General features: G+C 31.0%; 1 long non-coding RNA gene across 1 annotated transcript; it reads right to left on the bottom strand.

Annotated features, from left to right (window-relative positions):
- Positions 1-420: 420 nt before the first annotated feature.
- LOC146997330 (uncharacterized) lies at positions 421-7,498 on the bottom strand. The gene is made up of 2 exons (XR_015041337.1): positions 7,391-7,498; positions 421-800 (listed from the first exon to the last, which is right to left on the bottom strand). It is a non-coding gene; the product is annotated as an uncharacterized LOC146997330 (long non-coding RNA).
- Between the last annotated feature and the right edge of the window lie 1,517 nt (positions 7,499-9,015).

The following is a 9,015-nucleotide window of genomic DNA, read 5'->3' as shown; positions in this document are numbered from 1 at the left end:
ATTTCAACATAATATATATCACATAATAAAAATTTCAAGTCGGCGTCATAGGCAAATCACGTAAAATGCACGCTGCAGTCAACGTGTTAATTTTTACATTTTAAAGTATTTTATGAAGATCATTTGAACTTCAATTCTTTAGTCTTTGTGAAAAGTTGGTTCTAAATTTCTTTATATATATATATATATATATATATATATATATATATAAGAACTCCTATGCTCCTAGAAAAAAGTAATTTATATACAGTACAAAGTCTTTAATTCGGACTCGTCGGGACTTCGGCGATTCCGGATTATAGATCATCAATTTAAATCTGGTAAGATGGCGTGCAGAAATTATAAAATTAAAAATATGAAACCGTAATTTATGAAATAAAGAGCAATTATGATCTAAAGGGTATCAAAATTTACAACAAAAAAGCTTAATATTTATTTATTTACTTTATTAAACATTTCTTTCAATGTAAGTTGTTTAAGTTGCTTCGTTTTATGTGCTAATACTTTCTCTTTAATTCTATAAACAGACATAATTTCTTGTTCAGTTACAAAGTTTCGCTGTTCAAGTCCTGTAATTGCTGTGCCGAGATTACCGACTAACTTGTCAGTCGAAATTTTTTCTTTTTCACTAACCTCTCTGTCACTTTCTTCATGCCTTTATCCATTTTTTGCAACAATTCCACTTTTTGTTTGATGGACATCGAAACAGGCTTTCGCTTTGTAGATCCCTCCAGAATCGGAAAGTCTTTTTGACATAATCGAAAGTTCAAGCTTACTTTTTATAAAATTGCTCCAACAGCCTGCAAAAAATAATATGCCTGATTCAGTTAGAAGATTAAGGAACAACGCAATCTGCAACTTTAACTGAAATAGATAATTAGATAATTTTAACCTAGCCTATACCGTCTGTTATACATTAAATGCACGCATGTGCAGAAAGTTTGTAGCTTTGAGGTCCGGATTATAGATCATTCCAGATTATGGACGTCCGGATTAATGACTTTATTTATTTATCCCACACTTTCATTTTGACACATTTTAGTACATGCTTTTCCTCAATATTTTAAAAGTTGACTTTTTGTTGAACTGAAATATGTAATATGGAAAAATTCAATCAAAAAACATAATTCAACTCAGAATTGAAACAGGAGATAAATAAGAGATAATAATGTGGGGTATTTGATCCTCTTTCCCTAATAGTCATTTGAAACATTTTAGCGTGTTTTTCCATTCAGCTGAAACAGTAAAAATATAGAAAAATTCCCACAAAAACATAATTCGGTTGAGAAACAAAACAGGAAAAAAAAAAAAAAAAAATGGGTTCCCGTCAGGAAAGTAATTGGTTTAAAACAGGGCTTCTTAAACTTTTTTTCAGTTGTGACCTTTTTTTATCTTGGTTTTTTTTTAACGACCCCAAAATATTTATGAAAATTTTGTGGGACCCCATAAGCATTGTGAAAATCCGACACGCACGTGAGTGAAACTGTCAATTTTTTCACTTGTACTGTTAAGATAATATGGCAACTTTAGGTCATTATCTTTAATTTCTCATTTTAAGACATAAAACAATGTGAAAATTTTAATTAAGTAACAGATGAAATGACAGCGTCATGTGCAAAGCAAGTAAAAAATGCATTAAGCACGATTATATATAACATAATGTTCTGCAGATAATATTTCAACATAATATATATCACATAATAAAAATTTCAAGTCGGCGTCATAGGCAAATCACGTAAAATGCACGCTGCAGTCAATGTGTTAATTTTTACATTTTAAAGTATTTTATGAAGATCATTTGAACTTCAATTCTTTAGTCTTTGTGAAAAGTTGGTTCTAAATTTCTTTATATATATATAAGAACTCCTATGCTCCTAGAAAAAAGTAATTTATATACAGTACAAAGTCTTTAATTCGGACTCGTCGGGACTTCGGCGATTCCGGATTATAGATCATCAATTTAAATCTGGTAAGATGGCATGCAGAAATTATAAAATTAAAAATATGAAACCGTAATTTATGAAATAAAGAGCAATTATGATCTAAAGGGTATCAAAATTTACAACAAAAAAAGCTTAATATTTATTTATTTACTTTATTAAACATTTCTTTCAATGTAAGTTGTTTAAGTTGCTTCGTTTTATGTGCTAATACTTTCTCTTTAATTCTATAAACAGACATAATTTCTTGTTCAGTTACAAAGTTTCGCTGTTCAAGTCCTGTCCTAAATGAAAATTTATATTATAAAAAGAATGCGTTGAAACATTTTTGTTTTTCTCTTTGTCTGTATTGTCTTATCTTCATCTGTTTTCAGATACATTGTGTAAAAATATTCGGTAATTGTAAAATTATTATATTAAGTTTAAGAAATACCAAAACTAATAAAAATTTTTGCGACTTCCTGCTGTAGATGGGGGTTGCGATCTACAGTTTAAGAAAGTCTGGTCTAAAGTAACGTTACAATATTTGATTTTGTTGGAACATTGGATAACTGAGGCCACAGCCATTGCGGTTATGGCAGGTGTGCAAAATTTTGGAATTTACAGAAATATCAAGTAGCAAAATTTTTGGAATTTAGGGGTGGAAAAGTTTTTAGAATTTAGGACCCACAGAGATAGCATAGCACAACAAAATGTACCTGTTGAAGCTAGGACTCCAGTGCATGGTTATATTCTTGTCAGGAATGTATGCCTGACTGCAGAGATGCATTTTGAGTCATCATCGCTAGGTCACCAGCCTACACAGCATTGTGCAATACATCATTCATGTAAATACGGAATAAAATTGATTGCACTAACCTAATTCATGTAAAGACGGAATACAATTACTGTAATTTTTTAATAAGAATAAAACACTTGCTTTCTGTTCATCTGAAATGGGATAGATTTTCTAGCAGTTATTCCAGCAGAAATTTGAAGAAACGGATCATTCTGTATTCAGTTAGATAAACAAATACACAGGCTATGAACATAAAATATTAAACCGTAATTAACTTTTCACATTGGACAGCCAATGTTTATCAATTTTCATCAGGTGAAAATTGATAAATATTGGCTTTGCCGTAAGTACTCTCGTACTTACGGTTGTAGTACGTTTAGTAAGTGTCGTACTTTCCCATAATTTTGAAAATACTCTATTGCATGGTGTTCAGTTGAAGACAAGCCCGAAATCTTTTTTTTTTTTCCAAAATGCAATTGATAACTTGTATTGTTTTTTTACAAAATTTAAACCTGGGAGTCATGAACAAATTTGTGGGGGGGGGGGTCACCAAATCCAAAGATATTTATTTAACAATAAAAGGTATATGGAATTTGAAGAGAACTTTAGATGTTTTTTAACATTTCCATATTTAAATTTTGATTTTATTGCTTTCCACTTGATTTGTGTGTTATGCTTGATGATTTCCAAACAGGTTGAATCGAATTTCAATGCAATTGCATACGCGTAGCTAAGATGTAGTTTTTTCGACTATGTTAGTAGTGTCTTGCATGTAATTGTAATATGCATCATTTATAAACTATGTTTCTCAATTCTAATCAAATTTGTTGTCAAGTAAGCACATAACACTTCCTAAGTATTGGAAAATTCAGTAGTGTCTCAAAGGATAATAAAAACAATTTTGTTTTAGCTGCAATTTTGTTCATGATGGTTAAATGGCCCAAAATAGATACCCAATGTTCACAAGAGAAATGGGATGGATAGACCAACATCAAATAAATTTAGAGAAAAACTATTAATGAAAATGCAAATAATAATGAATCCAATGGCTCTCTTTCTACTTCTAAAAAAAATGAGTAAATATCAAGAAGAGTTTATTTTATACTGTTTTACATGTCGCATTATTAACGGAAAATGAATATCCATTGTGTGTTCAATGCAGTGAAAACTTGGCACATGGAAAGTATGAAACCTGCGAAATTAAAAACACATTTAGAAACGGTACTTTTCCGTTTTGCCGGTACAAACGATAAAGCTGCCAACAATGGTACAACTGATGCCAAACAGAATACCTTCACTGCAACCTTTTACGCCTCATTTTCAAAACAAGTTGCAGCCATTTCTTATCAGATTGACTGTACTGGCATACAATTACATAGAATTTGTACAAGATAGTTAAATTTTATGCTCTAAGACCATTCATGGTAATTAAGTCAATTAGAATGCAATCACACCGCTCATCCGAAGGCGAAAATATAGAAAAGACAAAATCACGGGTCAAATTCATCAATTCTAATGAGAATGGACTAGCGAAGTAAAGCACTGTGGTTTTACGTAATTTCTGAATAAACTATTCGTACGAATTGAAATAATTCTTGCATTTAAATTTGCATTCCAAATAAGGATTTAATTTGTCATTAATATAGATAATTACTGAGAGAATTAGATTTTTGTAGCGTAGTTTACGTGAGATGAGATCACGTGATGCGAACCGACAAATCAGGATGTTGAAACATGCAAACATAGTAAATTCTTAATGTCTTTTCACAAATTTATTGTCTTTATTTATTGGCTTTTTTACAAAATTTTAAAAGGTATTAAAATGTTTATGCCTTCAAAATAAAAAATTCTTAAAACTAACGTTTGTTAAAATTTTTTATGTGTATATTGTATGTTGTCGACAACAAAGTCTGCTTGGCGAAATTTGCGCCAGTGAAACAGAAAAGTACCTCAGAAACTAAACATAAAGATTAAGTAAATAAATCTGAAGAATGTTTTTAAGGAATGAGCTAAGAGCATGAAAAATTAAAATGTATTTTTGAAAAAATATACAACAGTTCCTGAGAAGGATTTACAGGCATCTTAAAAGTTTCATATTTAATTGCAAAAAATTTAAAAACCTCATACAATTGGAGAATCGCTCATTCTTCCTTCAGCAATTAAAATGACATCATTTATGCATACAGAAAAATATATTAATGATTTAAAAACAATAGCATTAAAAAAGAGATACCGTTTCTCACCAAATTTCTGTCATATCAGACACTATAGAATACAAAATCCAGTCTTTACTATAAAACTTGATGACACTACCGACATTATAAAAATGTCTCAATTGATCATTTATCTGAGATACGATTTTGAAGATGATGCAGTAGAATATTTTTTATGTTGTAATATTAGGAAAGGAAAAGCAACTGGAGAGAAAATATTTCAAATTATTGACAGACATTTTGAAACAAATAATCTTACCTAGACACTCTGTGTCGCAGTTTGTACCAATGATGCTGCAGCATTAACAGGTAATTATAAAGGACTAAGAGGGTTAATAATGAAAATTGCTCCCCATATAATATTCCATCACTGTATGACACATACAAAATATCTTGTTGCCAACTGATGAAGAATTGGACATGATATTGCAGGGTTATTACTGCAATTAATTACATTAAAAGGCAAAATCCTAAACAGCTGTCTCTTTTTAATGCAATTTAATTAGATAAGTTCTGTATATGAGACATTATTACCAAAGTCAGTTGGCTTTCACACAGAAAAATAGCAAGACATATTTTCGATTTGAGAAATACAGTTTACATATTTTCGGAAGAAAAGAAACATACATCAGCAAGTTCATTCATTAATAATGATTAATTAGGAAAACTCAGTTACATAGTAGACATTTTCTAAAAACCTAAGCATTTTAATAATGAGCACCAGTATTGAAGCTTTTAAAACTAAGCTAATACTTTGGCAAGGAGAATTGAACTAAAACAACAGAAACATGTTTTTCAGAATTTACTAAAGAAAATAATACAGATTTCTTGTTTAAAACAACATATGATAAAACTGACAGAAATTTTGTGACCCATTTTGCCTTTGGTATTTTCAATTCGGTACTTACCTATTATCGCAACCAGGTTGGCGCGATTTGTAAGTTTGAGTAAAAAAGTATGAATAATAAGAAAATGTACATTTATTAATTACAGCTAATTTTAATACAGTTTTTTATATTATTTTGTTTTAAAATATAAAATAGCAATTAAACCCTTCCGGTTTCGAATTTGAATAAGTTGCAGAATTATTTTTTCGGCGGAAATCTTTTGGCTATTGCTTTTAGCACTGATTGAAAACCGTCTTCGCCATTAACAGCTTGAGCTTGGCGCCATATAAATTCGATAAGGTATGAGTCAAGATGATGACGGGCTGTTCCTCTCTGTTTTTTTGTTGCGCCATTTGGCTGAGCCCCACATGCGCTCTACATGTTGTGTGTGAACGCCCGTGTTGGGATCCACAAAATTATATTTGTGATTAACAGTTCCATACAGAAATCCAGCATTTTCGAACTCACTTGTATTGTATCCTTTCCAGCAATCCATATAAATGCTTCCTTCCTTGATATTTTCGCAAATTTTTTCCATGAGGGTAACGGCGCTTCTGTTAGGTACAGTAACCGAAAAAGTAATTCTGCAAAAAAGTAATTAAAGTATTTCAGGGCATTCAATCTAACCAGTAAGAAAAATAATTTCTTTACGAAAAACTACATATAACACGTAGGGTTGCCGTAAGTAGGGTCGCCAAATTTGGGGATTTATGCGAATTTTGGCCTGGTTGCGTTAATACGTAAGTACCTTCAATTCCAATGTATCTCTCAATGAAAAAGAACAATTAATTCATATTTTAAGTGATGGAACTCTGTGTTAAAGTTAAGTCTGTAACTTGTCAAAAATTTCAGTTATCTATTGGAAACAAATATGCCGATTTAAAAGGATCGAAAGTATATTATTACGTTTCTTACATAAAATTGTATAGCAAACCTTTAGCTTATATTTAAAATTTCTAAAATGCTTACGTAACATTTTTCTGTTATATAAGCATTGAAAGTGGATTTCTCACTGAAATAGAAATAGTTTTGCTATTGAATTAACATGGAGAACTTTTTTATTGAAATATTTTTTCTCTGTGACATTATTTGCATCTACTACAAACTAAAGATTAAAGAACTGTTTTTAAAACATTTCGAATTCGTTGTCATATTGATCTATGAAGCACTAGATTAGTGAGTTTTTATTACATTATTGACAAATATAGTTTTTAAACAATCAAAAAATTTTCAGAGGAGATAATTATTTGTCAAATATGAATGTGTTTTCAAAGCGAAAATAAATAAGTGATAAAAAGAAAATTAAGTTAGAACATTCACATTTCTAACAAAGTAATTTAATCTTTATAATACAATATATTTTAGAATGATAACGCAAAATACAATGTGAAAGGTTATGCGAAGATTATGATAGTACCAAGAGTATTAAGCATTTCGTATAATCCTATTACCAGATAATAATAACATTAAAATAAATTTTATCTGAATGAAGTTTTCTTATTACAGAAACAGTCAAATTATGCAATTACATAAACGAATGCACTTTCAGACAATATACTTAATACTGTTTACAAGTGCAAGCCAAAGTTCTGTTTATGTTACTTCTCGCCCTTCAGCGCATGCTCAAGAATTACCATCCAGGCGAAACTAGTCGATTTGTCCATGACGTCAAAAATTCGAAAAGTGTGGTAGGGTTTGGAAATACGCGTCACATTCACTGCTCAAAACAATTAGGGGATATAGTGGGTTCGGTATGAAATAACCATATAATCGATAACCTTTTTGAACAAAAGAAAATAGAAGAGATTATAAAGGAAAATTATAACGTTTACAAAGTTGGGAATATGCTAATTTAGTCTGTGACGTCGAAAACGCATAGTTTTCGTTAAGGAGTAAGGAGCGACCTGCAGTATTCCTTTTGTAATAGAAGATTAAAAACAATTCAGTGCTTCTTAGCAGTGAATATACGATGTCTCAGCAAGATGACTTAGTTAAATCGGTAGCCAGGAAGGCCATCAGTCGTTTACAGGAGAGTCAAACGCAATCCATTGTAGCGGAAGCGTTACGAATTTCCCAAAATGTCATTTCCAGATTTTGAAATCGGATTTTGGAAACTGGATATATTTGAGAAATTCGGGACAAGGTCGTGTTATCGTTTTAAAATAAAAGAGGGAGATATACAAGCATTTCGTTTAAATATATATCTCTACATTTTAGCAATAAAGTGGTCAGAAAGAACGCTTTGGTTGATGTACTGCAAACATTTTATTACACATTTTATCAGACAAATCAAGAAAATAAATAATTAATTTTATTACAATAGTTATTATTTTTAAATATATTTTCCAGAAATCGATCAAAAAACTGAAATTTTCGGGGAAATCTTGTTTGGAGACCATTTGGCGCCCCTCTACGAGCGGCGCGCGGGGCATCATGCACCCCCCTTGCTACGCCACTGTGTGGAGGAATACCACACGCGCGGAGTAAAAAGAAATCACGTTTTCAAAACAATATGCCAGAATTTCGGCACTGCAAGAGCGACAGTGCTCCTTACTAAGGCTCCTGTAAACCAGGCTGAATCACCAACGTTTCTCTCTTGGCGAGGGAGTGAACGCGCTGCCAATTTTGGCGCGTTTATCGCACACGCTGGCTGAATGTCTGCTGTTTTTTTAAAGATTTATTTTATAGACGCGCGGTATTCAGCGCATATAAACTTTTCGGATAATTTATTAATTCTCGAATAGTATATAGACGTTTTCACTTAAATAAAAATTTCGCGTATATTTTGTAAACATATTCAAAATAACTTATTCTTTAGATGTTTCAGTTTCGTTAGCAGACTATAATAAATAAGATATGAATAAAAACTTTCAATAGTGTCAAATGGGGAAATAGTTAAAGCGTAGAGTGTGCAAATAAATTTATCTTAATGACATTTTAACAAAAATTTCCATAAAAACACTGTAAATTCATACTAAAAAAATAACTTAAGAATATGTTGTCATTTAAGTCTGAGGTACATGGAAATAATTGTGCAAGATTCTGAAGAAACACTTTCTTTTAAATGTGTGAAATATTTCATAACATAATATGGAAGAAGAAAGTACAGCATTCTGTGTTTTAGATGCTTTTCATCAAATGTAATATAAATACGAACTAGAAACCGTAATAAAAAGTCCTTCCTCTTCAATCAGATC

The sequence above is a fragment of the Stegodyphus dumicola genome, chromosome 5 (assembly GCF_044657685.1).
Source record: "Stegodyphus dumicola isolate Sdum_Otavi_A_Nest chromosome 5, ASM4465768v1".
Lineage (NCBI taxonomy): Eukaryota > Metazoa > Arthropoda > Arachnida > Araneae > Eresidae > Stegodyphus > Stegodyphus dumicola.
This window is presented reverse-complemented; position numbering and strand designations above follow the sequence as displayed.